General features: G+C 39.8%; 1 long non-coding RNA gene across 1 annotated transcript; it reads right to left on the bottom strand.

Moving 5' to 3' along the window:
* LOC139357709 (uncharacterized) lies at positions 1–27,808 on the bottom strand. Its single transcript, XR_011611313.1, has 3 exons — positions 27,690–27,808; positions 4,249–4,332; positions 1–260 (listed from the first exon to the last, which is right to left on the bottom strand). It is a non-coding gene; the product is annotated as an uncharacterized lncRNA (long non-coding RNA).

Raw genomic sequence — 27,808 nt, 5'->3', positions numbered from 1 at the left:
TGAAGATTTCTTTTACAATTGTTTATGAACAGAGAGTCTAACTGGTTGCATATAAGTAGTGAACACTGTATGTTTACCACCTTCGTGAAATTAGAACAGTATTTGTAGATCCTTTTCATATGCACCCTGTCTTCACCAATAGAGCATCAGAAAGAGCAGAAGCTTTGATTTTTAATTCTCTGTCATCTTCTCAAATTCCAGAGGTCAATGCTCATTAGAAATAGACTTATCAACTTCAAGTGAAGACAGGTTGAAAACATCTGGAATAAAATAAAGAGAAAATTTCTGAGCCTAATAGTCTCTCATCCCATCTCCCAAGTAAATTAGGATCCCTTTAAGACATCATCTGTCACGATTAACTACATATATTCCCCAACTTCAATATTTCTGCTGCTATTTAGGGCTTTTGTAGGGCTGCTTAAGGTTCTTATAAGCCCTAATGTTAAATCCTGTGATGTTGGAGTTGCTGACAGCTCTGCCTCTGTGTCGCGTGCTTTAAGCATTCAGTCTAGCATCTTTTCTTTCCTATTCATGCCACCGGGGTGCTACCAGCTTCCCCAGTGTTCTCCTGAAAAGATCTTGAATCAAGAGGTAAGACCTGAAAAACATGCAAGGGATCATCACAAGAAGCTGTAGGGGTAAAGAGAGGACTGTGAATTGCAGAGTGACCTATATCTAAGTATCAGTCAAGTATGCACTCTAGTTAAGTTATACTGTCCAGTTCATGAGAAGGGTGCATGCTATGTGTAACAGCATAACATGGTTCTATGTATGTAAGTCATAATGATTTAATTTTTGCATTCACACTGACCTTGCTTTTGTATTAATTAGCTATTACTGTGAAACAAATTATGCCAAAATTTAGCAGCTTAAAATGATACACATTTACGATCTCACAGTTTCTGTAGTTCAGGAATCCAGGCACAGCTTAGCTGGGTCTTTGGCATCATAGTTTTTTACAAGTTTGCAATCAAGGTTTTAGTCTAGGGGTTGCATTCTCATCTGAAGCCAGGATTGAGAAAGGATGTGCATCCAAAGCCACTCTCATGGTTGATGTTAGGACTCAGTTTCCATATGGGCATTGTACTGAAGGCTTCAGTTCCTTGCCAGCTGCTGACTGCAGGCCACCCTCCATTATTTGCTGTGTGGACCTCTCCAACATGGCAGCTTCCTTCATCCAAATAGGCAAACTCTGAAGACTGCTATAGAATGAATGTTTATGTTTTCCCCAAATGCATGTGGTGAAACCCAATCCCCAATGTGATAGTATTAGGAGGTAAGGCCTTTGGCAGATAATTAGGTTATGAGGGAGGAGCCCTCATGAATGGGATGAATGCCCTTATAAAAGGGACCCCAGTGAGCTGTTTCTTTCTTCTGCTGTGTTAGGACACAGCAAGAAGATGGCTATCTATGAACCTGAGTATGTCTAGCCCTCACCAGACACTGAATCTGCCAGAACCTTGATCTTGGATTTCTAGCCTCCAGAGTTGTGAGAGCTAAATTTCTGTTGTTTGTAAACCACCCAGTCTGTGGTATTCTGTTATAGCGGCCTGAACAGACTAATATAAAGACAATAAGGAAAATTTGTTAGCAAGATGGAAGTCGCAATCTTTTGTAACCTAGTCACAGAAGTGACAGCCTATCACTTTTGCCTTATTGTGTTTATTAGAAGCAAGTCACTAGGTCCAGCCTACCCTCAGGGGGAAGAAATTCCACCAGGGCACAAATACCAGGAGATGGGTATCAGTGGAGACCACCTGAGAAGTCTGCCTACTAAGGCTTTCCATGTCTACCTCCAAACAAGGAAATCTATCATGATTATTGCATGTGCCCCGAGCACTGGGTTTGGGTGACATTAAGCGGAATGAAGGTAATTGTTCAGAAAACCTTCAGCAGGAGAGTCTGCCCTGTGTCTAGTTTCTCTTTTGCTTCAGAAAATACTTATTTGAAATGTTTCTAACTTAATAATACTTTGTGTTACCTGAGGGTCTCTAAAGGCTTTGTAAGCATCAGAACAAAAAAATTATTCTCCACTTTCTGGGAGTTCTTAGATCATTATTTTACTGGTACAGTAACTGGTTCTCCTAGTTCACCATGACGCTTGCTTGTTTATTGTGCTGACGATTTGGACCATCAAAAGTGTGGAGTTAAGATAATCAGGGGAGAGAATATTAGAACCAGAATCAAAGTAGCCTAAAGTTACCTCTTTATGTACCTTGTTTCTTCCATCTGCAAACTGTAAGCTCCAGTGTCTTTTCTCAGGTGGTCACAATGTAGTTTGAGCATAGAGGGATTGTGGATGAAGATGCTCTGAGTTATTTAGAAGAGGTGCACTAAATCAATAGTGGATGGTTATTTGATTAAAATGGCTAATTTTAAAATCTTCATTTTCTCTCAGTTATATTGCTCCTATGTTATGTCAAACACTGGTCATATCTTGCCTTGTTCCCCTCTCCATCTGTTCTGCATGCTGCAGCTGTAATAGTGTTTATGCGATGTTCAACTGACCATATCACTCCCCTACGTAAAACTCTACAATGATATGCAAAGATCATCATACTAGAGTGTCAAGTGAACAAAGCAGAGTTATATAGACATATTGTTTATATATATAAAACATATTTCCCAAAGGAGACTCAAGAAGTTTGTATTAGTGGTTCCCATGTCTAAGGGAAAGAACAGAGGAAGACTCTCTTTTAAACTGTAAACCTTTAATGCTTTCAAATTTTGTGCCATGTGACTACACAACTGAATTAAAAACAAAACAAAACAAAACTCTTCTATGGCCCTGAATACCTTTAGGAGAAATGCAAATTCCTAACCTGGAAGACTCTCACAATAGGATCCTTTGCCCACTTTACATAATTTTCTGCTGCTCACTCTCCTGCAAACCCCTTCCCCATATTCACCTTAAGGGAAGCCTGCTTTTCTGCTGCCATGTGCTGCTTTCTCTGCAGCAGACCCACTGAGCCAGGCGCAGGCCCCACACATGACACCTTCTTGTCTCTGCACTTTGGCCCTTACTATCCCTTCTTCTTGGCATGACTTTTCACCACTCTTCACCCAGCTAAGTCATCCTCCAGGAAGCTCTTTCTGTATCCCCCACAATACCATGTGCCATTTCTTTGTACAAATTTTCATTGCAGCATATACTGCATTATATTCACAGCAGGTACCAGTCTCAAGCTACAAACTCAGGATGCAAGAAGCATGCATTTTAATTTTTTTCTGCAACTAAGCTTATCTAGCATAACTCTTGTCTTAGGTGAGGTTCCCCACAAACACGCTGAGATGAGGATTTGTGTGCAAACAATTTATTAAGGAAGCACTCCAGGAGAAACTGAGGGCATTGAGGAGCAGGAGTGTAAGGAGAAGACATCAGGCAAGGGTATAGTTTTAGGCAAAGTCCTCCCGATTTCAGCCTGATCCTGCGGGGAAACATACAGTAAACTCAATTCTGGTTTAGTTTTTGTTGTCTGTCTCCCTTTTCATAAGCTCCAAGAGGGCAGGAATCTTTTTCTACTTGCTCATGGATATAATCTAAGCAATTACAACAGTGCCTACTAACAGTAATCACTAACTATTATCTTTATTAAGTGAATTAATAAACTGCAACCTTCTCCTTGTTGCGTCTTCCTGGAGAAGCATATTCGTTTGCTTGCCCTAACCAATTATGGGCATCTACTATATTTTTGGCTCTAGGCTCTGAGACTAGAATAATGAATGAAACAGTTAGTATCCCTACCCTCAGGTAGCTTGTAATGGGGAATATGGGAAGCATTTGGCTTCTCATTGCAACACAGTGGATGCAGAGAAAATCTGCAAGAACATTGCCGCCATTCTGCATAGATACCTTTGCATCCTTCTCTACTGAATCCACCCTAACCTGGGTGCAAAGTTTACGAGAGGTCTACCACCTCCCCGGGCTTTTCTTTGGTGATCTCATTCAACCTCATGCTTTAAAATACCAGCTACATGATGATGATGCCAAATTAATTTCTCCTGCTCAGAATTCTCTCCTAAATGCCAATTGTCCAGGAAATAAGGTGCAGTTCCTTTGCCCTTAGATCTTTCCAAAGTGTCTCTCACAGGAACTTACACCAGCCTCCAATTCTTTTCCTTTTTCTCTTAATCTCCTTCTTCTCCTCGCATATCATTGAGAGGAGTAGTTGTGGGGGCAGGAGGAGGAGGACTGAGCTGGACTTGGCATCATCCTGAATTATTCCAAACCTGTTGTTTATGCTGTACCTTCTAGGCGCTAGGTCCTGCTGACTCCGGATTTGGTCTTCAAAAAGCGTCTTTTCTGCTTTTCTGCTTTAACAATCCTAATGTCTAATTTAGGGAGGAAGGGGGCCATGAAGTAAAAAGGAAATGACAGAGAATGAAGAGAAAATCAGCTATTATATCTAAACATTATCCCACATTATATTGAAATTAGCTGTTTAAGAGTCTCTTTCTATTACATTTAAGCACTTTGGTAGCAGGAGCTATGCCTGTTCATCTTTGTAACGTTCGTAGTTGGTACAATTATTATTCACCATAAATGCACTGGTTGGACTGAATGAAAGATACTCGAAAACTCTGCAACTTTATACCCTTTTTTCTAGGAAAAAAAAAAAAAAAGCAGTATATGGTCTTAGTTAAGAGCATGGACCCTAACTGCAGTCTACATGGGTTAAAATTCTGGTTATCTCCCTTATTAGCAGTTTGACCTTGACCAAATTACTTACTCTCTTCCTGCCCCACTTTCCTTATGTACAAAACAAGAACATGGATGTTATTTCTTCTGTAATATTGTTATTGTAAAGTTAAATAGGTTAATACTTGTAAAATGCTTAGGCCAGCTTTGGTACAGACTGTATGTAAGTGTTAGCTGTAAGAAAAAGCATATTCCTGCTTCTTAAAACTCCCCTGTCTTTGTCAACCTGGTTAAGTCTGCTTTCCTATCTTCTTCAAGTCTCCTTTGGAAAGATTTTTATGCTCTCTCCCCCAGAAAGTGTCCCTTTCCTCAGGTTGAGTATTGTTCATTTATGTTCCTTCTCTTAGCCGTGTGTTCTCCTACCTTTTATAAAACACATCTGGCCGGCCAGAGTGGCTCACACCTCTAATCCCAGCACTTTGGGAGGCCAAGGTAGGTGGATCACCTGAGGTCAGGAGTTGGAGACCAGCCTGGCCAACATGGCAAAATCCCATCTCTACTAAAAATACAAAGGAACTAGCCAGGAGTGGTAGCAGGTGCCTGTAATCCCAGCTACTCAGGGGGCTAAGGCAGGAGAATCTCTTGAACCCAGGAGGCAGAGGTTGCAGTGAGCTGAGATCACGCCACTGCACTCCAACCTTGGCAACAGAACAAGACTCCGTCTCAAAAATAAATAAATAAATAAATAAATACAAATAAAATAAAACACATTCTATTGTATTCTGAAGGGGATAGCGCTACATTTCCTTTGGACCGGCCTATAATCTCTTACTTATCTTTATATCCTCAGAACTTATCACCGTACGTGGCACAAAATAGATAACAAAGAAATACCAAATCTCCTTCTACTTCATTCCTGCCAAGTTTAACTCAATATGCAGGGACAAATCTGTACCATAGTGAGTAAAGATTCATCTGCTGTAGTTACTACTCTCAAAACTAGCTTGAAGGCACAGCCTCACTTGCACCCAATGCCTACATTTTCCATACCTGGGATCAGTCTTGCCCACAATAAATGGGATTCGTAGTCACTTCAATAAGCTCAGAGAATGTGGCTCAGTGGGGCAGAATGCCTTTGAAGGAGATACGTGTGCTATTGCCCTCTTTGAACTATATTATAGAATGATTCATCTTCCATGAGCCACATAACCTCCAATCAGGGCTCCCATCCACCCTCATCTTTCATTCCTTCTTCAGTTGCCCATTTTTTTTCTCCCCTCTTCCTGTTTCATCTGTCTCACCTCTTGTGATGCCTGTGCAGGCACACAGACACGCACACACACCTTTGATCCTGCTGACATCAATGGCACTAAGGAAAGAAGTTCAATATGTCCACTGGCGTCAAAACATAGTAATAACAATCCTTCAAAATGACAATCACAGGCAGCCTAGGGGCATTCAGGGGCTCTTTTGCTTTGTGCTTGCTGGCGTCTTTAGTGTTTTTATTTTGGTGTTTAAAAGCACAGGTAACTGTAGTTTGCTCTACCTGAGAGGTGCTAGTGTGCTGGCATTCAACACACAGACAGTTATGGCCCTCCTGTGGTGAGGAAAAGGCAGAGTAGGGGGTTGTTTCGTGCCCCATCTCAGATTCCAGCAGAGCAGGATCTCCCGTTTGCAACCAGTTACTCAGCTGCATTCATGTTTGTTATTGTGTTGACAAGGAAAAAGGTACCATTTCTGGCAGCACCTCTTAGCTTCCTGAGCCGCCTCAGGCACTTAGACAATGCAGGAGGCACACACTGACTTGGTTGCTACCTGACACCTCTTCTGCTTATCTAAGCCCAAAGTACCCACTGGGGGTCCAAAAAGCAACATCCTAACTAGGCAGCTGTTCACCAGATCTCCCTCTACCTTCCTGTAGCTCCTGCTACTCCCTTCCTGCCCAGTACAATCCAACATCCAGGGACAATGAAACGGACTTCCCTTCTGACTCCTAAGACAAGCCATGTCCACTTTCCCAAGTAGAGAATCAAAGTAGACGCTGTTGATGCTCTTTTGTGTTTATTTTTTCTGATTTTCTCTTCTTTGTCAGCAGGAGCAAGGAAAACCTCAAACCTCAAAACTGAATACCACTTTGAGCCACACCAAGCTGGAATTTTCTAACTCTGATTCAAAATTTAATGTTCTGTTGATGGCAGACATCTAAATTGTTGTATGATTCCTTTAACCAGCCACCTCACCTACCAACCAAAAAGCTTCATTTTCTAATGAAGCTTTTCTTAGGGATCCACCAACTGTGTTAAATCAACATTCAATAATTTATAAATTAATGAAACATATACAGATTAGCTGTTCTTCTGAAAACACACTGGAGGTACAACACTGACAAAAATGGTCTTGATTTAGTGTTGTTAAGGGCACTTGAAACACAGATTATCATATCTAAAGATGGGACATTTCTAGATGCACTGCCATATAACTGGCACAATGGTGTTAAATGCCATTATTTCCTCTTGTTCTTTTGATGGAATGTGGGAATGATACTAGTTTCTATGTATTTTCATCATGTTTCCAAAGACGAGCATTTGACCATCTTCTTTTATAGTAACCAGAGAGAAGAAAAAGGAAAAAAGTAAGAACAAGAGTTTAGAAGTTGTAAAATTCAGCATCTGTATACTTTAGAATTGTTTTAAAATTTTGTATGAAAACATACTAATATGGTTTGGCTATGTCCCCACCCAAATCTCATCTTGAATTGTAGCTCCCAAAATTCCCAGGTGTCATGGAAGGGACCTGGTGGGAGGTAATTGAATCATGGGGGTGGGTTTTTCCCATGCTGTTCTCATGGTAGTGAATAAGTTTCCCAAGATCTAATGGTTTTACAAAGGGGAGAGCCCCTGCACATGCTCTCTTGCCAGCTGAAATGTAAGATGTGACTTTGCTTCTCCTATACCTTCCACCATCATTGTGAAGCCTCCGCAGCCGTGTGGAACTGTGAGTCCCTTAAACCTTTTTCCCTTATAAATTACCCAGTATTGGGTGTGTCTTTATTAGCAGTGTGAAAACAAACTAATACAGTAAATTGGTACTGGGAGTGGGGTGCTGCTCTAAAGATATCAAAAAATGTGGAAATGACTTTGGAACTAGGTAACAGGCAGCGGTTGGAACAATTTGGAGGGCACAGAAGACAGGAAGATGCAGGAAAGTTTGGGACTTCCTAGAGACTTGTTGAATGGCTTTGACCAAAATGGTGATAGTGATATGGACAATAAAGTCCAGGCTAAGCTGGTCTCAGATGGAAATTAGGAACTTGTTGGGAACTGGAGCAAAGGTGACTCTTGTTGTGCTTTAGCAAAGAGACTGGCAGCATTTTGTCCCTGCCCTAGAGATCTATGGAACTTTGAACTTGAAAGAGATGATTTGGGGTATCTGGTAGAAGAAATTTCTAAGTGGCAAAGATGTCACCAAGCATACAAGTTTGGAAAATTTGCAACCTGATGATGCAGTAGGAAAGAAAAACCCATTTTTCTGGGGAGAAATTAAAGCTGGCTGAAGAAATTTGCATAAGTAATGAGGAGCCAAATGCTAATCACCAAGACATTGAGAAACATGTCTCCAGGGCATGTCAGAGACCTTCATGACAACCCATTCCATCACAGGTCTGGGGGCCTAGGAGAGAAAAATGGTTTTGTGGGCTGGGTCCAGGGCCCATCTGCCCTATGCAGCCTCCAAACATGGTGCCTTGCGTTCCAGCTGTTTCAGCTCCAACTGTGGCTAAATGGGGCCAATGTACAGTTCAGGCCATTGTTTTAGAGGGTGCAAGTCCCACGCCTTGGCAGCTTCCACGTGGTGTTGGGCCTGTGGGTACACAGAAGTCAAGAATTGATGTTTGGGAACCTCCACCTGGTTTTCAGAAGATGCATGGAAATGCCTAGATGTCTAAACACAAGTTTGCTACAGAGGTGGGGCCCTCATGGAGAACCTCTGCTAGGGCAGTGTGGAAGGAAATGTGGGGTCAGAGCTCTCACACAGAGTCCACACTGGAGCACTGCCTAGTGGAGCTGTGAGAAGAGAGCTACCATCCTCCAGACCCCAGAATGGTAGATCCACCGACAGCTGGCACTATGTACCACAGACACTAAATGCCAGCCTGTGAAAGTAGGCAAAAGGGGAGATGTACCCTGCAAAGCCACAGGGAAGGGAGCTGCCCAAGGCTCTGGGAACCCAGCTCATGTATCAGCATTGCCTGGACGTGAAACATTCAAAGCAGATCATTTTGGAACTTTAAGGTTTAATGACTGCCCTATTGGATTTCGGACTTGCATGGGGCCTGTAGCCCCTTTGTTTTGGCCAATTTCTCCCATTTGGAATGGGTATATTTACCCAGTACCTGTATCCTCATTGTATCTGGGAAGTGACTAAGTTGCTTTTGATTTTACGGGATCATAGGCTGAAGGGACTTGCCTTGTCTCAGATGAGACTTTGGACTGTGGACTTTTGAGTTAATGCTGCAATGAGTTAACACTTTAGGGGACTACTGGGAAGACATGATTGATTTTGAAATGTGACGACATGAGATTTCGGAGGGGTAAAGGTGGAATGATATGGTTTGGCTGTTTCTCCACCCAAATCTCATCTTGAATTATAGCTCCTGTAATTCCCGCATGTCATGGGAGCAACCTGGGGGGAGGTCACTGAATCATGGGGGTGTGTCTTTCCCATGTTGTTCTCATGATAGTCAATAAGTCTCATGAGATACGATGGTTTTATAAAGTGGAGCCCCCATGCACCTGCTCTCTTGCCAACCACCAGATAAGACGTGACTTTGCTTCTTTTTTGCCTTCTGCCATGATTGTGAGACCTCCTATGCTATGTGGAACTGTGAGTCCACTAAACCTCTTTCCTTTATAAATTACCCAGTCTTGGGTATGTCTTTATTAGCAGCATAAAAACAAACCAATACAAGTACATTGTGGGCTTGGGAGGAAAGCTCATGTTAAAGTTGGTAGATTTTTTTTTCCAAGATGTCAGATATTTTTCCAAGATGGTGTGCTTTGTTAGCATGCCTTATTTGCTCAGAAAGAGGAAAATAGTATGTAGAGACTCATGGTGTGGACTTTTATCCAAGAAGGAACATGGCAACTCAACAGAAAAAGTGAAAGGTTAGGTACTTTGAAAAGAGCAGCAGATGGGAACTTGCACCACGAGTCAGGTAGAAAACTCTGAGTCTCCAGAGGGTGGAAGATGGAGGGGCTGTCTCTCTGGTACACATTCCCACTGGGGACCTGGACAGTCCAGGCCATGGGAGAGTGCCTCACCCTGCCCAGAACTGGAGCTGATTTGGTGAGTGGTGGGGAGTATATAAGAAGAAGTAGCATTAGGTTGTGCTTTGCATACACTCCCAGACCCAATGGGGACAGAAGGAAGATATTCCTGATCCTAACTCATAGAAGACACTATGGAAATCTCCCAGCTAACTCAGATGCTGGTCACAGATTGTGAGAAGCTCCAAAGTGATATTTGTGATCTAATCAGGAGCGGGGATGAGCTCCCAAGGCCAGAACCAAGAGGTGAGCAGGAAGCATGCTCTTGCCCTGGCTGAGAGCTGGGTGCCCCTGCTTCTTAGGCTGAATCCAGAAGGATGTGGCCTGGTTTCTGTCTCCAGCAGGAGTCTTGAAACCTGGGGTAGTTTTGCATTCTGAGCACAGACAGCCAAAGGCCCAGTTGGCTGTGGCAGCTTTCTGCCAGCAGAGGTCCATGGATATAAGGTCTGTTCTGCACGAGCTATGATTGTGCTACTGCACTCCAGTTTGAACAACAAAGTGAGACCTTATCTCCAAACCAAAAAAAAAAACAACAAAATCCACAATCCAAACATCTGCTGCCTTTAGGAGACTCCCTAAAGTTCATATGGAACCAAAGAAGAGCCTAAACAGCCAAAACAATCCTAAGCAAAAAGAATACATCTGAAGGCATCACATTACCTGACTTCAAATTATATTGCAAGACTACAGTAACCAAAACAGCATGGCACTGGTATAAAAGTAGATACATAGACCAATGGAACAGAATAGAACAGAATAGAGACCCCAGAAATAAAGCCAAATACCTACAACCAACTGATCTTTGACAAAACAGACAAACACATACACCTGGGAAAGGAAATTCTATTCGATAAATGATGCTGGAAAAATTGTGTGGCCCCACGCAGAAGAATGAAACGGAATCCTTATCTTTCACCATATACAAAAATAAACTCAAAATGGATTAAAGACTTAAATGTAAGACCTAAAACTATAAAAATTCTGGAAGAAAGCCTAGGAAAAACTCTTCCGAACATTGGTTTAGGCAGTGAATTTATGACCAAAACTCCAAAATCAAATGCAACAAAAAGAAATAAACAAGACTTAATTAAACCAAAAAGCTACTTCACAATGAAAAAATAATCAACAGAGCAAATAGCCTACAGTATGGGAGAAAGTATTTACAAACTATATATTTGAAAAAGGACTAATATCCAGAATCTATAAGGAACTCAAATCAGCAAATAATAATAAAAAACAAATCCCATTAAAGTAGGAAAATGACATGAACAAATATTTTTTGAAAGAAGATATACAAATGGCCAACAAACATATTTTTAAAAGTTCAACCTCCCTAATCATCAGGGAAATATAAATTAAAACCACAATGAGATACCAACTTACCTCAGTCAGAAAGGCCATTATTAAAAAGTTGAGGCCGGGCGCGGTGGCTCAAGCCTGTAATCCCAGCACTTTGGGAGGCCGAGACGGGCAGATCACGAGGTCAGGAGATCGAGACCATTCTGGCTAACATGGTGAAACCCTGTCTCTACTAAAAAATACAAAAAACTAGCCAGGCAAGGTGGCGGGCGTCTGTGGTACCAGCTACTCGGGAGGCTGAGGCAGGAGAATGGCATAAGCCCGGGAGGCGGAGCTTGCAGTGAGCTGAGATCCGGCCACTGCACTCCAGCCTGGGCGACAGAGCGAGACTCCGTCTCAAAAAAAAAAAAAAAAGGTTGAAAACCAACAGATGTTGGCATAGGTGTAGTGAAGAGGGAACACTTATAAACTATTGGTGAAAATATAAATTAATAAAATCTCTGTGGAAAACAGTATGGAGATTTCTCAAAGAACTAAAAATAGACCTACCATTTGATTCAGCAATCCCACTGCTAGGTATCTATCCAAAGGAAAATAAGCCATTATATCAAAAAGACATCTGCACTCATGTGTTTATTGTAGTACAATTCACAATTGCAGAGATATGGTGTATTAATCAGGTCTTGCATTGCTATACACCTGAGACTGGATAATTTATAAAGGAAAGATTGGCTCACAGTTCTGCAGGCTATACAAGAAGCATGGCAGCATCTGCTTAACTTCTGGGGAGGCCTTAGGAAACTTACAATCATGGCAGAAGGGAAAGGGAGAATGAGCACCTCACACAGCCAGAGGAGGAGGAAGAGAGAGAGTGCAGAGGTGTTATACACTTTCAAACAACTGGATCTCATGATAATTCACTCACTCACTATCACGAGAACAGAACAGGAGATAGTGCTAATCCATTCATGAAGGACCACCCCCATGGTAGGAGGATCATCACCTCCTACCAGGCCCCATCTCCCATACTGGGAATTACAATTTGACATGAGATTTGATGGGGACACAGAACCAAACCATATAATATGGAATCAACCTAAGAACCCATCAACCAAAGAGTGGATAAAGAGAATGTGGGATGGATAGATAGATAGATAGATAGATGGATAGATAGGATTCCGTGGGGTGTGTGTATGTGTGTATGTGTGTGTGTATGAAATACTACTGAAATACTACTCAGCCATAGAAAAGAATGTCTTTTGCAGCAACTTGGATGGAATTGGAGGCTGTTCTTCTATGCGAAGTAACTCAGGAATAGAAAACCAAATACCTCATGTTCTCACTTATAAGTGGGAGCTAAACTATGGGTACACAAAGGCATATGTAGTGGTATAGTGGACACTGAAGACTCAGAAAGGGGGAGAATGGTAGGGGATGAGGGATAAAAAATTATCTATTGGGTATAATATACACTGTTTGGGTGTTGACTATACCAAATGTCCAGACTTCACCACTATACAATTCATCCGTGTAACCAAAAACCAAGTGTACTCCTAAAGCTATTGAAATAAAAAGTAAATAAAGTTGGTAGACATCTTCAACAAAGTAATATAAAAAATATTATGCATCTCCTTAGCTTTCAAAACTGGCTTACGATGAGATAAAAATCAGCTTAAAATTGTTCAAAGTGGGAAAAAGCCTACCAAAGTATGATAGGTATTTGTCATTTGTGACAATTATCATTAATACATGATTTTTGGATATGGAGATCCTTCTTATACTGACATATGGGTCATTCAGAAAACTAATCACAAGCTAAGAAGAATGATCTTTATTGGCCATCTAAAAATCATTTCCTAAATTATTGTTTTTAAAAAGCCAGTTAGCTGAACTTTGGCCATCCACTGCTGTTATAGAAGGGGTCAAGTGTGTTGGCTTCATACTTATAGAGAATATAATAGTGGCTAACTATAAGTAAATGCTTATTTTAGCCAGGAACTCTTCTGGACCCTTCATATTATTTCTCAGTTAATCTTCATATGGACCCTATGAATTAAACTACTGTTGTTATCCCCATTTTACAGATAAGGAAACTAAGAGAATTTTAAAAACTTGCCCCATTGATAGATTGAAGATTTGAACTCACCACTATGCTAATCCAAATATCAGAGCTAAATTATTTATTAGAAATAACTTGTCCCATTGATGAGAAAAATTGAGGTCCAAGATGGGAGTACCTTGCTTAAGTTTATATAACTAACATGGAAGGACATGGAGTATAGTGAGAAGAGCACCAAACATGGATTTTAGACAAGAATAAGGTTTTAATTCCCATGGTTTCATTTCTTGTTTTGAAACCAAAAAAATCACTTTCTTCTATAGATGTAACTTCCTCCTATTGATACTCAGTGTCTGTACATACAAATTTGAGATCATTCAATATGTAGCAATACCATTCAATATGTAGCTACCAATATGTAGCAAATACCCAGCACTGCTATGTGTGGGAATAGAATACAACTCCCCTTGAGGCACTCACAATCTAGTGGAGAAGCAGATGGAAACATGGAATTATGCATATGCTACATTGTATCAGTGAAGTAAGTGCAAGGTAAAAGATGCCTTCCCTCCAAACTAGTATGGTTTTTGTAGCTGGACTTGAGAAATTGATATAGTTGAGTGTGTGGAAGAGCAGGTTGCTCACAGGTGGATAAATGCTAAGATTATTTTGGAGAGGAAGATGGGGCAAGTCCTGCATGTCATTCTAAGTAGTTTACATTAGGTCATGGGGGCCATGCAAAGTTACTCAAGAATTTTAATCATAGGGGTGATCTATTCCAGTGTGCATTTTAGCAAGTTCGCATTGCTAGTAACCTGAAAGATGGTTTGAAGGTGGCACAGTTAGAGATAAGAGATTGCAAGAGTTCAAATAAGTAGTGATAGGCTGAACAAAGGCAAGCGTAGAGGCCAGGGAGATAATGGAAGGGTTTTGAGAGATATTTAAGATGTAGAATCAAAAGAACCTTGTTGTTAGATATAGTAAGAATCAATGTTATGTACAGACTGTATTGTTCAAGTTGTCTCTTGCAAGGTGGTGGATGGTGACAACATTTGACAAGATGGAGACAAAGACTGATGATCAGTATGGGCAAATTTTGAGGGGAAGGCAATGCATTCTGTTCTCTATATGTATAGTTTGGTGAACAAGTGAGACATCTAGGAGATTTCTAGGAGGCTGTTTGAAATAAAGATGAGGAACTTTGGAAAGATATTCATGACATAAATATAGATTTGACTCATCCCTGCCAGAGCCATGAACATGAATGTCATCTCCAGGGAAAGTGAATGGAATGTGAAGAAATGGAAGTGGGACCCCGAGAGACACCATCATTCTGGAAAAAGGCAAATGAAGTGCTAACAGGGGGTCCAGAGAAAATTCACACAGAGAAATCATCAAGAGACTGGGGACAGAAGAATGTTGCTTAAGCCAGCAGATGGAAGGGCTTTAAGGAGTTGGTTGTTCAGAGGATCAAGTGTTCCTGAGACATCAGAATGACAGGAACTGGCAAATAGATAGCCATAGATCCTGGTGAGAGGAGTTTCATGGAAGCATGTGTTGGGGCAAAAGCTATAATGCAGTGAGTTGGAGGGTATATGAGATACGAGGCCGTGAAAGTAAGCAACTATTTCAAGTATAGCTACAAAGTGGGGCTGTGAGGTGATACGGTAGCTAGAAGAGTCAATAACATTAAGGGAGGGTTTTCTAAGGTGGAAGATAGGTGAGCATGTTTTTAACCTTCAGAGGAGCCAGCAGTAAAGAAAGATTGATACTGTGGTAAAGACGGCTTAATAAATGGAGTAAGGAGGTAGAATTGGGTGTGCTCCGGAACTCAGATGCAAAATCAGCCTTAGTCCGAATAAGGATATTTCTTTGTTTGCTGTGTATAAAGTTTTTAAAATTTCTTCAATAATTTATCAAAGTCATATATGTAAATACATGGTGTAAATACATGATATCAAATCTAATAGTACAGAAGTAGGTGATATAAAATAATAATCATCTTTACCACTCTACTTTCCTCAGTTCCATTAGAAAGAAGGAATTTTTTCACACTAAAAATTGATTTATGGTTTTGTATTGATTAATAAACAATATACATGCAATATAAACAATTTAATAGTACCCATACAAATATAAAGAAAGTAAATGTTGCTTAAAATTCTAGCCTTCTAAAATAATCACATGGCAGGGACCATTCTTGCATCTATCTATGTATCTATGTATCTATCTATCATCTATCTATCTCTGTATCTATTTATCCATCCATCCATCCATCCATCCATCCATCCATCCACCCACCCACCCACCCGTCCATCCATCCATCCACCCACCCACCCACCCGTCCATCCATCCATCCATCTTCCTGTCTATTTCTTTTCCCTACCCTTTTCTAGCCCATGTAAGTTTAATACCACCATTCTGTCTTATTAACTATAAGCCCTGCTAGCAGCCTAGTGGGTGCCCTTCTGGCCTTACATGCAGCTCCTATATTTATATAATCTCATATGTATAATGTATATAATCTCATATATAATTATATATTTATATAATCATATAGATTCTATATTTATATAAATTTATATATTATATATTTTATACCTATATACCTTTTGTTGGTCACTGTTCTATTTTTTTAAAATAAAATTATATAACACACACTTTTCTGTGTCTTGTTTTTCTCACTCAATAATGCATTGTGGAATCACTCCAAGTCATTTCGTATTGCTGTAGCTCATTCTTTTGCTATACAATATTCTGATATGTGGCTATATATCAATATATTTAGACATTCTTTTATTATAGAATGTTTACTTTCAATCCACTGCAAACAGGTTTGTGATAAATACCATTGTACACATGCTCTTTTATATTAGTACATTTATTTCTTTGAAATAGACTACCAGAGTAAAATTGCAGGATCTAAGAGTACGTGTATTTTTAATTTTCATAGCTGTTGCCTAGTTGCCTGGTGTGTTGCGTATGTTGCTTTTTTTTAGAGTGCTTCCTTATGTTGCAGAGGCTAAAAAGCTAAAGCTTACATTTTCCAGAATCTATTGCAGTCAGAATGTGACTTAGTTTGGCCGGTCACATTTATGCAAACTTTGAAATGCAGAAGTGAAGTGGAAACACTGTTTCTGCTGATTATGCATTTTTAGATGAAATATAAGGACATGGAAATATTTAGCTTTTTGTTTTCCTTTGGAAGCATTAATGAAAGTCCCCATGTCTAGAAATAAACCAAATGTCCATCAACAATAAAATGGAAATTAAGTTGTGGAACAGTCAGGCAATGGAATACTATGCATCAGCAGAAATAAATTAGCTAAAACTATTCATATCAACCAGAAATAGCTCAAAAAAAACTTCTGGTGGGACAGAAGGAAGTCATAAAAGAAAATACATAATATAGTTGACTCTTGTGGTGCCCCTTACTCCACCCCTTTAGTTCACCTGAGTTCAGGCGGACAGTTCCATGCAGTGTCCCACCTCAAGGTCACAACGAGGGGCCTCTGCTTTTCTGCCTCAGGCCTTTCTTGGAGCCATGAGAAGCCACTCAGCTTGAGCGTATACAGGGGAGGTAAGCCCCTAGGAGCAACTCTCTGACAAATGAAGATAAAGTCAGTGAATAAATGCCTAGTCTCCTTTCCTTTGGTCTGGAGGGCCAATTCTGAAATGCATTTTATACAGTTGTGTAGAGTGTACCCAACAGGACTGTGTCTCAGTTGCCCACATTGGCAACGAGCTTAATGTATTTTTATTTTATATTCTTCCTTCTCTAGTCTCTACCCCATCCCTACACTTCTTCTTCCTGGGATCACCTCCAAAATACACTAACTGAACCCAAGTCCTTTTCTCAGGCACTATTTTCAGGGAAACTCGAACTGTGACATATAGTATGGTCCTACTTGCATGCAATTCAAAAACAGGCAAATTAAACATTGTATAGATAGATATGCATGTGAGATAAAACTACAAAAGAAAGCAAGATAATGGTTAATATAAGATTAATATACTATGCTCATTCCTGGGAGAAGGGAAGAAGCTATTCTCTGGGAAAGACATTCAATGTCTTCAAAGATGCTAGTCTTATTTTATTCTTTAAGTTGTGCTACTTACATGACATCTGTCTTATTACATCTTAAAATGATCAGTTCTTGACTTTTTAGTCTCAGGAACCCTTTACACTCTTAAAAGTTATTTCAGACTCCAAAAGACATTTGTTTACAGGAGTTACATCAAATGATAATTGCTATATTCAAAATTAAAACTGAGTAATCTTTTAAATATTGATGTTTATTTATTTGAAAATTACAATAATAAACCCACTACCTGATAACATAAATAATTTATATTTATGAAAATAAATAGTTTGAAAAGCAAGAACAAAACAAAGAAAAAATTAAGTAAGAGTGACATTCTTTGCATTTTTTCAAATGTCTTTAATGTCTAGGTTAATAGAAAACAGCTAGGTTCTTATATCTGCTCTATCCTTCTATTTAACCTATAGAATTATGTCATGTGGTTGAAGAATAATGAAGAAAATCTAGCTTCAAATCCTATGCAATTGGAAAATGGAGAAATAGTTCAATAGTTAAAACAAACTCATTGTGTATGTTCTTTGATCCTATACCCAAATTTGACAAGTGCTAGTTTCTTAAATGCTAGTTGCAATGTGGCATCAAAAACTATATAAATGGATTTTCAATACCCTGTTACATTAAAATCCATTGGTCTTCTTGAACTTTGAATGGATCTTTTACTCACACATGATGTTACATTGGAAAATAGTGATTCTCTGAATTATGCAAATCTTTCAATGTTGACACATTTCATTCTAGAATATCAAAAAATCACATGTGACAAAATCACCACTGATATAATCAGAAAAAAACTCTTTAAGTATTGGGAAGTGTCAAGCACATAATGGTGAATACATATTTTCCAAAATTCTAATTATTTGCTTGAAAGCACAAATTTTACAATGGGCAACAAATGCTATCAATTGTTTTCCTTGCAGTGTCAGGCTCTCTTTATTCATTTTTGAGAAAATATCTGCCAGATGCCCAAAGCTGAATAATCTTGGTTTGTCTGTCAGTCATTCTTCCAAGTACAAATAATGGTTCATGAACAAAGCATCTAGTTCAGCTCACAACACAAAACATACAAGGGTTTCACCTCAAGGCAACCATCATACTTCTTTGTGCAACAGAAGTTCTTTGTACATACATGTCATTTTGTTGCATGTACTTGAGTCAAGATTTAATAAAATCAGTAATGTTTACAGACTCATTAAAGCATTTGTAAAGTGAAGCTGGCATTCTTTAATCTGTGAGTGCATAGTGAGGAGGAATACAGTGACTACTAGTAGAGTTTGGTGCTATTGCCTTGGTTCAGGCTTCAGTGTTTTTACTCACCGTTGTTTTTGCATCAGTGCAAACGTCAACACAGTAAAAACGGCAAATGTCTTAGTATCATTATGAAAATAGTTTGACCTCATGGGACCCCTGAAAGTGTTTCAGGGAATTATAAACCATACTTTGAAAACTTTAAGTTGTATTTACATTATATACATTTTAAAAGTTTATGTTTCCCTATAATCAAAAAGACAAAATTCCTGTGCTGCCAAGTAAATATTTTACAGTTTTTTTGTGACCTTTGCTAATTGTATAAAAAACATGTTGGATGGGGTTTTCTCCTATTTTCTTTCGGCCATACCACTCCCCACTTCCCATCTCCCAACAATGCAAGCACTTGGCTTTTTAAAAAAATTGATACACTTTATTTTTTAAAGCAGTTTTAGGTTCACAGCAACATTGAGCAGGAAGTAAAGAGAGTCTCCACATACCCTCTGATATAGTTGGCTCTGTGTTCCCACCCAGATCTCACCTTGAATTGTAATAATCCCCATGCATTGTGGGAGGGACCCAGTAGAAGGTAATTGAAACTTGGGGGCTGGTCTTTCCTGTGCTGTTCTTGTGATAGTGATTAAGTCTCATGAGATCTGATGGTTTTATAAAGGGGAGTTCTCCTGGACATACCCTCTTGCCTGTCACCATGTAAGACGTGACTTTGCTCCTCCTTTGCCTTCTGCCATAATTATGACTTCCCCAGCCGTGTGGAACTGTCAGTCCATTAAACCTCTATTTCTTTTCTTTTTTTTTGAGACAGAGTCTTGCTCTGTTGCCCAGGCTGGAGTGCAATGGCGTGGTCTTGGCTCACTGCAACTTCCGTCTCCCAGGTTCAAGCGGTTCTCCTGCCTCAGCCTCCTGGGTAGCTGGGATTACGGGCATCCACAGCTACACCTGGCTAATTTTTTTTGTATTTTTAGTAGAGATGGGGTTTCACCATATTATCTACTCTTGAGTATGTCTTTATTAGCAGTGTGAGAACAGACTAATACTCCCTTGTTCCCATATATACACAACCTCCCCCATTATAGACATCCTGCACCACAGTGGTACATGTTACAATCAATAAACCTACATTGACACATCATTATCACCCAAAGTCCATAGTTTATGATAGATTTTACTTGTGATGTTGTACATTCTACTGGTTTGGACAAATGTATAATGGCATGTATCCATCATTGCAGTACCATAAAGAGTAGTTTTTTTGTTGCTTGTTTGGATTTGAGACGGGTCTCTCTCTGCCACTCAGGCTGCAGTATAATGGCATGATCATGGCTCACAGCAGCCTTGTCTTCCCTGGGCTCAGGTGATCCTCCCACCTCAGCCTCCTGGGTAGCTAGGGCTACGGGCTATGAGCCATCACATCTGGCTAATTTTTGTATCGTTTGTAGAGATGCAGTTTTGCCATGTTACCCAGGCTAGTCTCGAACGCCTAAGCTCAAGTGATCAACCCATCTCGGCCTCCTAAAGTGAGGGATTATAGGCGTGAGCCACCACACCTGGCCCATACAGAATAGTTTTGATGCAGGACAAGTGGGCCACTAAATTGGGGCTTAGCCTGCGAGGGTTTTTGACTTTGCCTAGGAAAGAATTCAAGGGTGAACCAGTGGTGTTAGACAGCAATCTTTTATTGAACAGTAGTGTTCCTTGAGGAGCTGAGCTAACTCTTAGACAGTGTGCCCAGAGTCAGCAATGTATGGGCTCTTGGCAATTGTATTCGTACTCACTTAAACCCACTTCCAATTATATGCAAATTAAGGTACAGGTTAATGCAAATTGAGGGCAAAGGTTATTTAGAAATGTCTAGGAAAGGGGTGGTAACTTCTAGGTTGTTGCCACGAAAATGAACAGTAACTTTCAGCTCATTGCCATGACGCTGGTGGGGATGTCTTATGCTAATGAGCAATGAGGTAGCTAGGGATCACTTTTGTTATCATAGGTTCATTTCCTTCAGTTTCTTTGCTTTATCCTGTCTGGACTAGACCCTGTTTTTGTTAGCAGGGTAGTGACAGAAAACAAGTCCTGCCAGTCTTATACCTGTTTCACTGCCCTAAAAATCTTCTACACTCTACCTATTCATCCCTTCCTCCTTAATCTCTGGCAATCATTGACCATTTTACTGTCTCCGAGTTTTGCCTTTTTCAGAATGTCAGATAGTTTGAATCATATAATATGTAACCTTTTCCTTGGCTTCTTTCACTTAGTAATATGCATTCAAGTTCCTTCCGTGTCTTCATGGCTTGATAGCTTGTTTTTATTCTAGTAGTGAATAATAATAATAAATATTCTATTGTCTGGATATAACGCAGTTTTTTCATGCATTCACTTACTGAAAGACCTTTTGGTTGCTTCCATGTTTTGACAATTATTAAAAAACCTGCTATAAGCATCTGTTTGCAGGTTTTTTAATGTAAATATAAGTTTTCAGTTCAATTGGGTAAATACCAAGGAGTATACTTGCTGGATTGTATGGTAAGAATGTGTTTAGTTTTGAAAGAAATTGCCACACTGTCTTCCACAGTGACTGGACCATATTGCGTTTCCTGTTGCTCCACATCCTTGCCAGCATTTGGTGTTGTCAGTGTTCTGGATTTTGGCCATTCAAATAGGTGTCTAGTGGTATCTTACTTTCACTTTGAAATTACAATTGCCTGGTGATATATCGTAGGGAGAATCTTTTCATATGCTTATTTGACATTTGTATATCTTCTTTGGTGAGGTGTCTGTTAATGTATTTGGCCCATTTGCTAATCAGGTTGTTATTGCTGAGTTTTAATAGTTCTTTGTAATTTTGGATAACAGTCATTTATGAACTGTATCTTTTGCAAATAGTTTCTCCCAGTCTGTGGCTTATCTTCTCATCCTCTTTATATTGTCATTTGATGAGCAAATGTTTCAAATTTTAATTAAATCCAACTTATCAATTATTTCTTTCAAGGATTTAGTACTTTTGTTGTTGTACCTAAAAAGTCACTGCCATACCCAAAGTCAATCAGGTTTCCTCCTATGTTATCTTCTAGGAGTTTTATAGTTTTGAATTTTACATTTAGGTCTGTGATCCATTTTGAGTTAATGTTTGTGAATGGCATAAAATATGTTTCTAGGTTCATTTTTTTTTTTTTTTTTCCCGCATGTGGATGTCCAGTCGTTCCAACATCATTTGTTGAAAAGACAATTTTTGCTCCATGGTATTGCCTTTGCTCCTTTATCAGAGATCAATTGAATCCACTTATGTATGTATATTTCTGGGTTATTAATCCGTTCCATTGACCTCTTTGTCTGTTCTTTCATCAAAACCACACTGTCTGAACTACTATAGCTAATAGTGTCAGTCGAACTTTGTTCCTTTTCTTCAGTGCTTTGTGTCTGGGTCATTTGCCTTTCCCTATAAACTTTAGAATCAATAATAGTTACTTGCTGAAATTTTGATTACAAATGCATTGAATCTACAGATCAAGTTGGGAAGAACTGACATCTTGACAATTCAGGAATGTGGCATATCTTTCTATTTATTTGGTTCTTCTTTGATGTCTTCCATCAGAGTTTTGTAGTTTTCCTCTTACAGATCTTTTACATATTTTGTTAGGCAGCATGTAGCATTTATACTCCTAAAAAGTTTAAAACCTTTTGACCTACACATTTGATGCCACCATTTGGACTTGGGTTCATTTTGACAATGCTTAAAAACCAAGTCATTAAACTTCAGAGTTTTAGACTATTAAATAAAGTTTTTAGCAGACTCCTTCACAACATGTTTACCAAGAAGATGTCAAATAAATTCTGGAGAACCATCCTAGAGATGGGCTGAAGAATGACATGATAATCAGAGATGTCTATTGAGGACGTAACTATTTTAACTTAACCACTTTAAAATGTTGGCAACAGTATGGCCTATGTCAAAAGAATTGCATAATATATCCTGTTTGGGTAATTATTTCTATGAAAATGCAAGTTGGAAGCTGGAATGTAGTCTGAGGGAAAATCCAATGTAGCTCAAGTGTTCCAGTCGGTAAACCCCAGAGCACATAAATATGATTCTTGGGCTCTCTAACTATGAGGACTTCATTTCATTCTGTACCATGAGCCAGAAGCTGTAGTTATTTTCTACTCTTGCTCTTTCTCTCTGCTCAAATAATTGTGGCACTATTTATGCTCTTCCAGCTCATGCATTTCATATCTCTCATTTGTTTCTAAAGTGAATATTTCATGTGGATTTTCAATATCATTTTTAGTGATTCATAATCACATTCTATGAGCCAACATTTTTCATGCTTGGTTTCAGGCCCCAGTGTAGTATTTTTGCAGTGACTTTCAACTGATTTTGGCTTTTCAAGAGGCCAAAACATAATCCAACAACCCACAACTAAAAACAATAATAAATTAGTGGTTAGATGCTATGATTCAACCACATGTTTTGTTCTCACTGAGAAAATCTCTTGGGTAATTTTAGAAAACAAATTAAAAAGTAATAAATTTTTAAATGATTAAGGTTTGTATTTGTATATGCAACTATTCTTTTTATCATGATATGTACAGCATATTTAGACATTTGGTCCTAATTTTTAAAATCCAAAATCTCATGGTATTGTTTGTAATGAGAATATATTTCTTTTTTTTTTTTTTTTTTTTTTTTTTTTTGAGGCGGAGTCTGGCTCTCTTGCCCAGGCTGGAGTGCAGTGGCCGGATCTCAGCTCACTGCAAGCTCTGCCTCCCGGGTTCACGCCATTTTCCTGCCTCAGTCTCCCGAGTAGCTGGGACTACAGGCGCCCGCCACTTCGCCCGGCTAGTTTTTTGTATTTTTTTAGTAGAGACGGGGTTTCATTGTGTTAGCCAGGATGGTCTCGATCTCCTGACCTCGTGATCCGCCCGTCTCGGCCTCCCAAAGTGCTGGGATTACAGGCTTGAGCCACCGCGCCCGGCCGAGAATATATTTCTAATCATCCCTGTGTTTTTAAGCCTGTGGGGTTAGATTTCTGCCCAAGGTTTGTGTTGTAGATAATTGTGCACGGCTTTTAATATTACAGTTTTGAAGATGCAAAGCTGTGGTTTAATATGCCTATTTCCTTCATTATTGTTTTTGTAAATGGTGCGCATTTTTGTAGCACCTCTCTTTCTTTTATACAGTGATCCCTTGCTGTTTTACAAAACATATCTAGAAACCAAAAAAAAAAAAAAAAGAAAGAAAGAAAGAAGAGAAATTGCTGTTAATGAACATTTACTATTTGTGACTTGTTTTCCATGAATTCTGCAATGATGTTGTGGTTTAATACTGGTTTCCAAACAGCTCTCAGATTATTCTGATTCCAGAGGAATTCAGCAAAATCATGACTCCATCTCTGTGATATTTTGACACTTGTCAAAGAATGCACAAGTCAGTGAAACCAGCATTTTTTTTCAGATATTTCATTCCTCATATGGTGGTTTTGTTGAATTCAAATGCTTAAAAATAATTATTTCACATTATTAATTTTATGGCAATAGCTAAAGTCAGAGATTATTATGTTTTGTGCTTCTTATTATGCCTCTTATTAAAAAAAGAAAGGAGTTCTACAACTTTGAAAGGTAGCAAAATACATAGTGGGAAAAGACTCCAGTTTTAAATCAGAAGTCCCAACTTTAAATTCCATTTCTGTACCATACTAGCTATTGGATCATAAGCAAGCCATTTAACCTAGGCTTCAGTTTTTATCAAGTCGGGCTCACTGACTTAGTAGCTATTGTGAAGATCAAAGATTAGTGACTGTACTATTATGGAATTAATTGCTGACTAATCTTGGCTCATGAATCACTGTGCAAGGCAATCTAGTTCTTTTTTTTTTTTTTTTTTTTTTTGAGACGGAGTCTCGCTCTGTCACTCAGGCTGGAGTGCAGTGGCCGGATCTCAGCTCACTGCAAGCTCCGCCTCCCGGGTTCACGCCATTCTCCTGCCTCAGCCTCCCGAGTAGCTGGGACTACAGGCGCCTGCCACCTCGCCCGGCTAAGTTTTTGTATTTTTAGTAGAGACGGGGTTTCACTGTGTTAGCCAGGATGGTCTCGATCTCCTGACCTCGTGATCCGCCCGTCTCGGCCTCCCAAAGTGCTGGGATTACAGGCTTGAGCCACCGCACCCGGCCGGCAATCTAGTTCTAATAGCAGTGTGTGTCTTTTCTCCCCAGTGAGGTATACAGTTTCCCAGGAGCAGATATTATATCTGCCCAAATCAGTGCCCAAATCAGAGTTAGCATATGTAAGAGAATCAGTAAAATACTTCCTGAGTTCAACTGAGGCAATTCCATGAAGAAAAAGGGACCACAAGAGGGAACACCATGAGGTAGGGGTTCTTGTCATTGTTCTGCCACCCATTTTGAATGCGTTAACTTATCACTCAAGGTCTGTATATGTTTGTTTGTGAAATGACATTGGATCAACTGGCTAGGATCTCTAAGTATGTGTCTTCCACTGAAATTACTGGGCACCTGATGAGCTTTCTCTGGAAATCTCCAACTAGGCCACTTCCTGTTGCAGAAGTGGAAAGAGCTTTGTTTCAAAGGAGATAACGTCTGTGAACCTTCCAGCTCTTCACTCCTTGCAGGGAATATCGGTGTCTGGATGGGGCAGTTCTTCATCCTTGGTTATAAACACTGAAATATGCCTCTGCTTCTTGACCTATTCCTTCTCTTTTCCACTTCAGTTATATTCTCCCTGAGGCCAGGGAAGGAGCTCACCTCTGACCTTGTGTGATTTTCCCATATTAGCTCACCAGAGAGTGACTGAATTGCAAATCAGATCCTCTTTTCTATTAAACTCAGAATTTTACTTGATCTTGCCTACTGCAAAGTTGCAATTAGGCTGTCTGAGAAGTGTAAATCAAATCCATTTAACCTCGCTCAGGAAGATGGCAAATGCTCAATACCAAGTTCCCTATCTTTTCCATGGCCATTTGTATTAAAATACTGGCAAATGCTTATTTCTCTCCATCTGATCAGCTTCTCAGGTGCTCATCCTTTGCCATTATTTTCTACTTAAAAAGATGTTCACATACATGTCTCTTTCCCCCAGGTTCTAGTGCCCCGGATGTGATACACGCATGAGGGAGCTAGAACTTCCTGCAAGGGTCCAGGGGAGCAGGGAAGTGGGGAGTAGTGTGGGGTCATTGGTGCGGGGAGGCGATGAAAGGGCTCAGCTGCCTTGGCTGATGTAGAGGCTCACACTTGGCTATAGAGACTGCCCAAGGCTCATGGTGATTTCTGTTCTCAAACCAGATAAATCAAGACTTCCCACTATCCAACTCTAAAGTTCCCAGTCATCAACAACTTCATGCCCACTCTCCACCACAAACGGAAAGGAAACTGCCCTTAGCATCCCTGAAGGGATTTTGCCTTGCTTGTGTCTCAGAACTCTTCTGTGCTCTGTGACCCAGGATGTCAGCATATCATCAAACAACACTCTGATTTTCTTTTTTTTTTTTTTTGCCTTATCTCCGGTTCTTAGACCTTGGTCTCTCTTCCTCAGTCTACTGAATCAGCTTTTGCTATAATTTTGGTGACTTTCACATTGGCCCTGATCATTATTGGAATCTCATAAGTTTCAAATTCTGCTCCAAGAAACATTTGGACAAATTGAGGAAAACTAATAGCCTTTCATGGTAATAAGAGTCTATTCCCTTCATAATGCCAACAAATGCTATCAGAGTCCACACAAGACCTCCCAAACGTTTCTGATGATCAGAGACAAGATACCATCTTATATACCAAAAACCTCAGGTGAGAAACAGAAGTAAACTGGCAAGCCATCCCTGAAGTTCCAACCAGCAAACACAGCAAGCATGCGGCTTCTCATTCTGTCTAGAGAAATCTTGTGCTAAGCAGCACCTACCCATAAGCCTTTGTTTCTCCACAGATGGAAAATCTTGTGCTAAGCAGCACATACCCACAAGCCTTTGTTTCTCCACAGATGGAAAAGCTCCTGCCGTCCTGGGCAGCACATGGTAGAGGGGAGGCAGCCGCTGACCGTCTGGGTAACCTGTCATGGCGACCTGACAGCAGACCGGCTGGACGCTCCAAACTGTCACCAAAGATGTCACGAGTGCTTCTGAGGCTCAAGAATCTAATTTTCCTTACTTAAAATAAAAGGACTGAATGCTGCATAAATCACCTTTTTTTTCCCCCTAAACAAATCTCATAGGGAATCCCAATATGTGAAATAACCAAAGTATAAGCCCTGGGTTAAAGCGGAGGATGGGTGCTAGAGATGGGCTAGAGCATGTCTGCTTAGCTTTCTTCTACTATCCCAGCCATTTAAAGACCCCCCAGTTAGCTTCCTGGAGTTCAGTTTGACAAACACAAGAAACTTAGGCTAGATCATTGCCAGGGGACCTTCATTTCAAGCTCCGTGAAGTAGATCAAGGACTCTGCCTTCGTCATCCCTGAATCCCCACAGCCATGGTTCTGGCACACAGTAAGCACTAAAAACCAAAACCCAGAAACCCATATGATAATATATGTCTACAGGCATTTGATGAATGGATGAATAAAAGATTTTTCAGACACCATGAGATGGGTTTATCTATTTAAGATTATAACTCCATTGACCAATAGAGTTGGGTTTTAAGCTATAACCACCCCCCTGCATCTGACCATCTACTGTATACTTCCCTTCCCCCAACTTTTCTCTCTACACATATAAAAACTCAGCCTTATCTTCTCTGGGACTGCATCTCAAACACCAAATGTAAATGTCTCCCAAATGGGCAGACAGCTTGTTTATACAGAAATAATTGCTTCAGCACAGTGTCCTCCTTTACAGGAAAACTGGAAGAAAATGCTGAGTAGGCAGATTCCTCCTCCTTTGCATCAGGAAGAAATTTAAAACCTGTTTCAGTTGTTTCTTTGGCCTTATGTAAAAATAAGGCTTTTCTCCCCAACCTTGGAGCTAAGTAAAAAATAAATAAATAAATAAATCTAAACCTGGCTTACAGTTTCTCTGAGCTCCCAAAATAAGTCCACGCGATTTTGAAATGTATTCTTCCCCTTTCTTTTCTTAAGTTGGAACCAGTCCGAGATGAGTGGATGTTCATTTGGCAGCTTGAAACTGC

Source organism: Macaca nemestrina, chromosome 13 (assembly GCF_043159975.1).
Source record: "Macaca nemestrina isolate mMacNem1 chromosome 13, mMacNem.hap1, whole genome shotgun sequence".
Taxonomy (NCBI): domain Eukaryota; kingdom Metazoa; phylum Chordata; class Mammalia; order Primates; family Cercopithecidae; genus Macaca; species Macaca nemestrina.
Note: the sequence above shows the minus strand (reverse complement) of the source record. Positions and strands in the feature narration are given on the sequence as shown.